The following is a 7663-nucleotide window of genomic DNA, read 5'->3' on the forward strand; positions in this document are numbered from 1 at the left end:
TGGCTACTTCCAGCAGGATAACGCACCATGTCACAAAGCTCACTTCATCTCTAACATGACAATGAGCTCACTGTACTCCAATGGCCTCCACAGTCACCAGATCTCAGTCCAATAGAGCACCTTTGGGATGTGGTGGAACGGGAGATTTTCATCATGGATCAACTGTGTGATGTCATCATGTCAATATGGACCAACATCTCTGAGGAATGTTTCTAGCACCTTGTTGAATCTATGACACCAAGAATTAAAAAGGGGGTCCAGCATTGTGTATCTTAAAAAGTGGCCAGTGAGGGTACATTACAAACACCAACAAGCAAAATAAATCTTTAACAGCCTCCAGTGATTTATGTTTCACTTCACATACTTAGCATCAGTCCTTGTATCAATAAATACTGACTCATCTCATGAATGAAACATGTTTTCAGTTCAATAAACCAAATAATGAGACGAGTCGTCTGGATTTGGCCTGTGAAAGTAGAACATGTGAAGTATCTGCTTGGTGGTGATGGAGGCAGCACTCACATGATCAACTCAGCTGCAAACCTCCTTTAACCACGACCTGACTGTTCTCTTTATTCCCTCTGCTCCTCCTCACCTCTCCCCTCCCTGATCCCTGAAGGCTCCCCTCTCATCCTCACACAGCCGACCTGAAGTCCATGAAGACACTGCCAGTCTGATTATGTCAGATTAGCGACTCTCTGTCTCCCTCCGTCTGTCAGTATCTTTATGTCTCACTCTGTCTTTTTGTTAAAAGAGAGTATGGGAGAGGAGGAATGAAGGGGATAAGAGGAGAGGAGAATCAGCCCATTGTGAAGGGCTGACATGACGCCCATTATCATTGCATGATGGCCAATTATAACCTCTTTTTCACCATTTGTGTTGGTGCAGTAGACAGGATTTCAAAGTGTAAGGGAATTGCTGCCTCTTTAATGACAGTTTACAGTGAGTGTTTCTCTTCTCCACAAAGGCTTCCGCCACACAAAGCCAAAAGTGTCAATTTAGCACAGCAGCTCTCAGCCCGAGGCGGTCGGCCACTACACGCCATAAATGACTTTCATTGTCATTGCAGAGCTGCCTCCATGACAGTTAAAAGTAAAAGTTGGAGAAAACGGGAGGAGAAATTGGAGTAAAGTCGTCTGACATGATGTAACAGGAGTGTTTAGAAGTTACAGTCTGATCAACAGCAGTTTTCAGATTTTTATTTTTGACAGTTTGAGTTTATTTTAGGTTAAAAGTCCATATGGTGCTGCCGAGCCTGGGAGCCGATCACACCTACGGTTAATTTCAACCTGAGTCACGTTAGTAAAATGTTCACTCTTTCTGGACCGGAGTTACTTTCAGTATGTCAGACCAAAATAACCCAGATTACGGAGACCCTGCGGGATATCTTGACATTTAAATACAAGATGTAATCAAGGAGTAAAATCCTTGCAACCCTTTTACCAGTAACCCACTTTTACCTTTTGTACAGAGAGTGCTCTCTGCTCCTCTCAGCTTTGAGTCACAGAGAGCTGCACACTGACTCAGGGACCGTCTGAAATTTTCTGGGATGGGAAACAGGGCTGAATCTTTATGTTCTTCCTTTTCCAGAAAGGAAAACCCTCCTCAGTATTAATTATATAATTCTTTTAATAATTCTGTTCGACCTTCCCCCTGAATTAGAGGAAAACTGCACCATCCTCATCCTGTATTTTATTATATCAATGGAAACCATAACAGCCACACTCGTGAGACTGTAACTGGACACAGCGGTTTTCTTTCATTGATCATGCATAAACAAAGATATTGAAATCAATCAATAAGCAAAGACAGGACGTTTATGCATACCAGTTAAGACAGACATAAAATCATGCAAAACAACAAACAATATATGATCGCGAAACACTGAAATACAGGAGTTGAAATACAAGTTGTCAGCCACTGCCAGCATTTTTGATCCTATTCATTAATCTTTTTATGAAAATTAAAACAGTATATACATGAAACTAAAGAAGAGACCTTGTGCTTTTAAAAACCAAAAAATATTTTATTCTGTCTTATTCCATTTCTTATTTTATCAACATTTGAATTTGTGCATTTTCATTTAAAAAGAAAATCAAAATAAAGAATCATTTTAAAGTATAAAATCTATTTCACATTTACATTTTTTCCTCATTGCCTTACATCAGTTTCAATTGTATAAATTAAAATGATAATAACGAAAATAATATTCTCTTTCAGGTACAGTGGAACACGTCTGTTGTCTCCGTCTCCTCTGTGGTCGTCTTGTCCATGTGTTACTGTCACCGTCATGGAGATCCCGTTTCATCCCACCTAACTCGTTTGTTTCTTCGTCCAAATCAGAGTCTGAGTCCAGCGGATCTTCTTCTTCGAAAACATGGATTGACAGAATATCTTGTCAATGGCAGGAGAACGTTCTGTCATAGATGATGGAAAATGCGGGGAAAGAGTTAAAAAAGAAGTAAAATCATACAAAACAACAACAGCAATATATGATTGCAAAAAGTAGAAATATAGGGTGATAAACATGTTATGGTGTAGATATGTAGTTAAAAGCATGAAAACAGTTCTTATTTCTGTACAGAAAGCCAACTACTGTCCTCAATTTGGCCGTCAGAATTTTAATATGGTGCTTCAAATTAAGATTGTCGCCCCACCAGATACTAGGGCTGTCAAAACTGCTCAAAAATAACGTTCGAATATTCCTTCTAAAAATAACTCATAGGTTCGAACCATTCGAATATTTTTTTTCCCCGCATTATGTCCACAAGAGGGCAAACTAATACAAGGAAACATACTTGTATATGTATTAATACAAGGAAACATAACTACTTGTAGATATTTTTATTTCAACATAAATGTCTTTGAAAACATTTACATACCTACACATTAAAACACATAAAACAATTATCTATAACATTATGTTATAAACGACCGCAGACCTCTCGCTCGCCCCCGTCTCTGACCTGTCAGGCCACACCGCTGCGAAGAGCCTCGAAGCGCCGAGAAGCGAAGCCAGTTTCCTTTGGCGCCCATGTTAACCGATTGTGTCATCTACACCAGCTGCGACGCGACGCGCAGCTCCGTGGCCGGCTCTGGTCTATTTTCTGCGCGAGCCGCGAGCGAATGTGTCAAGCCGGGTGACGGAGACAACAGCTGGGAGCAGAACCGCTTGTCGACCAGCGTGGAGAAATGTGCGTCTGATGTGAACGGAAGTGCCCCGGCTCGTGCGAGAATTTTGGTGCGCTGCGCTGCACAGCACCTCCGCGGGCGGTGTGGCCTTATGCAGTGTGTTCAGTGCAGCGGCCCAGGCCAACGCCCACTCGCAAAGAGGACAGCTGCAGTGGTGTTTTTTTTCTTCTCCACAATCGAATATCAATTTTCACATTCAAAGGTCCATTGTTTTTTCAATTTCGAATTTAAATTTGAATTTAGAATATTAGTTGACAGCCCTACCAGATACCAAGGTATTTATACTCTCTTAATGGATGTGCCATTTACAGGATGAATATTGAAATATAATGTTTTTGTTCAATGTTACTGATGATTTTGTTCAATTGTATTTGGAAGAAAGAATTTTATAAGAAGCACAGGAGCAGCACAGAGTTGGGGAGATAAAAATGGTACAAGATAACATTTATGTAACCTAAATGAACAAGAAAAATATCTTCTGAATTTCTCCAATACCAAACAGTTAACGTTGGAGCTTATTAATACTGCGGTCTTTAATAATTTGGTCCTGGGGCCCGTTTAATACCAGGTTTGTGTGCCCATCCCTAGGTGCAAATAGACACTCCATATTGAAGGCAGAGCAGTTAAAAGGTGATCCCCTGCTTTTCTAAAATAAATACCAAAAAAGGAGAGTGATAATTTTCCTACAGTCCCTAACGTGCTGGTGATTTAGACAGAGTTGTGTGTTTGTGTGTGCAGTCGTACAGTGTGTGATTGTGCAGCTGTATTTGTGTGAAGAGGGATGAAAGAAAATGAGGCCTGCTGAGAGAGACGCTGTAATAGAGTCAGTTTCTATCAGTGTGTGGAGGGCACCTTAATAACCCGACACACTGAAAATGCAAAATCAATGACAAAAGCTCCTAAACATTTACAAATCCCCTTAATAAGACAAATCAAAGCTTACATCACATCACGAGGACTCTATATCTCCAGTCATTGTGGTTGCAGGAGTGGCATCATATAACATCACAATTGCCTTTTTCTGAGTAATTGCCCTCCAGATGCACACTGCATATAGCCCGGCACTCAACTCAAGGACAGCCACCTGGCGTCTGCAGTGTGCTGTGAAGAGAGCTGCCTGCTCATCACTGTTTGATCCTGCAAGCGCCAGCAAACCGGTGTTTTATCAGGACGGCTAATTATAGGCAGAGAGGGATGTGGAAACGGCACGCTGCCTCCAGAGGAACGCAGCGTGCCCACACATTCATTTGTACACACACGTGCTGAGAGGCATCCAAGGTTTGGCACAGGCAGCCGTGTGATTGGGGAGTGCGTGTGCGTCCACACAGAGACGTCAGAGTTTCCTCTGAGGTTCACCAACACCCATCTATCACGGGGACAGGACAGCAAAATGACACGGCTAACTGCGCTGCCATGGCTGGTCAGTGACAGAAACATCTCTCTGGCCCCAATTTGGGGCCCTTGAACTCTGCGGTCTTTGTTTGTATCCTCCCATAACCCCGGGTTTTTCGATGGTGAGGAGATTTGTCAGGGTTGAGTCTAGTTTGGGGAGGTAAACATCTCACCGGGCTTCGGTGGAAGTTGCTCTTGCGTGCAGAGGTTACTCGAGTTCACCCGAGGCTGAGTTCACTTGCTTTGTTATTTGTTGAAAAAGGAAAAAAGCTCAGTCAAAAGAATAGTGCCTTTAGCTACGACAGTAACAGGAATAATAATGATTGTTTTATTCATAATGATAAAGTTTCGGGGCCAAAAGTTGTTTTCATAAATTAGAAAACTTTTGCTGGAGTTAACAGACAAATAAAATACATTTCTAATCATAAATAATTAATTGCAGCCTAATTATTCGCCCATTTTTTATTTGCTTTTTATCTGAAATGACAGAGGAAATTCAAATAAATATGATATTTTAAAAAAAAAAAAAGACAATCAGAGCTATTTTTCTTTTGAAGCTGAAAGAACAAATGTTTCAGTTTCAGGACAAAATGTCAGCGAAAGCGAGGCTGCGCTCTCATTGGAGTCCAACAAACAAATCCTTGGCATAATTACAGAGCTTTGGCAGCTGAATTATCGACTCCAAACTCAGCGGCGAGCATTGGTTCATCTAAACAGAAAAAGTGTGTCGGCCTTCAAACCATCCGTCTTTCCAGGTTCCTCTTTAATTTGCCAATCGCTCAGCGCAGGTCGCTGAGTAATAAGGTCTGTGTGGAGCTGAAATGCAAATAAACTCCGCATTTTGTGTGTGTTGTGTTCTGCTTTGTGTTCAGACACACTGGCAGCGTCTCCAGGTTGTCGGCAGACTCCTCTTGGATGCCATAAAACTGCTACTTCAACAGTAAAGCTTCTTCCACCTGCTTTTCCCCCCACGTTTCCTCTGCGTCAGATTTCCAGCATGTTGCAGTCAGAAGTCCTTCAAGCACAGTCACGTCATATAAATTATTATAAGTAATTTTCATGGTCATGACGGAGCAGCGTGAGGGGAACTTGGCTCCTCTTGGCAGCAGAGGCCCCTCCGTAGGGCCCTGTAGTGAGCAGAAGATGGAAACATTGATGTGTGCCATTCATCTTCATGTCAGAGGTGTGTGTGTGTTGTGTTGTGTGAATGCATGTGTGTGTGTGTGTGTGATGTATTTTATTGATAGATGTTCTGACAGCACGGTCGTCTTCCAACCTGTCTGAGGAAGAAGAAGCAGCCTGTTCTGATTTGTGAAGAGCTCAGAAGCTGCAGATGTCAGAAACCAGAACAGTGAGCGGTTTGTGAATCTCTGTCTCTTTTTCTTCCTCCTCCATTTTATGCATGAGCATGCAGACATGGTGGAAAAGGTCCACGAGAGCAAATTCGGTATTTCCGAACCCAAACAAATATCTGCTATAACCACTGTATGAATGAATGACTTAGCAGAGAAAAATGTTCTCCCAAGAAAACTTCAAATTTAAATTCAGTTGAAGCTGAAAGAGGAAGTCTCATGGTCTCACACAGCGAACCACCAGAGAGATTAAATTAAGTTCATACAGTGAGCTCATACATTAAAGCTAAATGTTTCAGGTGCTCACTGGAGTGAGAAAATATAAAGGTTTCTAAAAGGTTTGAACATTCGGCCCTCTGACTCTCATAGTGTCCTTTATTAAAAGCCAATCTTACTTTTGTTAAACATACACTGAAAAGAAGAGTTGAATCTAACGACTGTGTCTGAGGATAAACGACGGGTCTCTGCTTCTTCCCAATGTACAAAACCGAAGCCAGAATATCTTGGATATGGCAGCTGCCATCTTGCGCTTTTGGAGCCACAGTCCGCGCAGTAACAATCAGGAGGTGAAGCCACAGTATCAAGGTCATGCTAATACACCAGCTTGACCAGTGTTGCCAACTTAGAGACTTTCTCACTATATTTGGTGACTTTGAAAGACTAGGACATACTTTGCGCATTGAACATCTTGGACAGCTGTGGTCATGTGGACGCACATGCGGTTCTATTCATAGTTTGATTACGGGAGGGCTGAGAGGTGAGCTTACCTTCCTCACACTGCCACTTGTCATCTTACTGCTGACAAGTGGCAGTGTGAGGAAGTGGAAATGGGCTGCTATGGAATCAGGCAGGCGGCAGACGGCAGACGGGAGACATCTGCTGAACGGAACGGGAGAAATAAACAAGCAGTCCGACAGAACGGCACAGCGGCAAAGTGAGACACACGTGACTCGTGACACGTGATTGTTGCTATGGCGATGTTAAGCTTGCTAAGCTAATAAAGCAATTCATAACATTACGTTTCATATTACGTACCTGGTATTCCACCCAGCTCTGCGCTAATCGTGTCCCATATGTACGCCTTCTTGGAAGCATCACGGTAGGCTTTTAAAGTTTGGTCATATAATTCTGGGTGCTGCTGCACCAAAAGCACTAGCTTTTCGTTGTTGAGTTCAGCCATGTTTTCTTTTCTGTTTTGGAACTACGTCACATCCGGTTGAGTATTCCGTGGCCAGTGAACGGTAAAAGTTAAAATATTTTATCTTTGGATGGCATTGCCATCTAACGTTGCTGTGGACGGTATTCTCTGCCAGCCTCGCCCAAGTTTTTCCGTCCTTCTCTCGTCCACTAACATGACATCCGGTTTGCCGTCTGCCGTTGCCTGATTCCATGTGAATGCAGCATAAAGCCCTTTTTAGATAGGAATTGTGCAAATTTGTAGGAAAGCCCAATCAGTCTTCTTTCAGCTTTGCCAGTATAAAAACAAAATCGGAGTGCAGCAAAATGCTGCCTACCTACTTTTGTTACAGAATGCGCCTTTTTCGGGGCAATGGGGGGCGTGAGCAAGTAACAAAACGTGTAGCTCAGCGTGTGACGTAAACAGTGACGTGGGAGGGAAGCCACGGCTGGTCAGTCCTTCAGTGATTCTCTCGTAAGTCGGCCAGTTCTTCACCGTCCCCGTCATCTGACGGTTAATGGCCTCTTCGTTTGCGAGGCCAAGGAGGGCG

The sequence above is a fragment of the Epinephelus moara genome, chromosome 12, assembly GCF_006386435.1.
Source record: "Epinephelus moara isolate mb chromosome 12, YSFRI_EMoa_1.0, whole genome shotgun sequence".
NCBI classification, from domain to species: Eukaryota; Metazoa; Chordata; class Actinopteri; order Perciformes; family Serranidae; genus Epinephelus; species Epinephelus moara.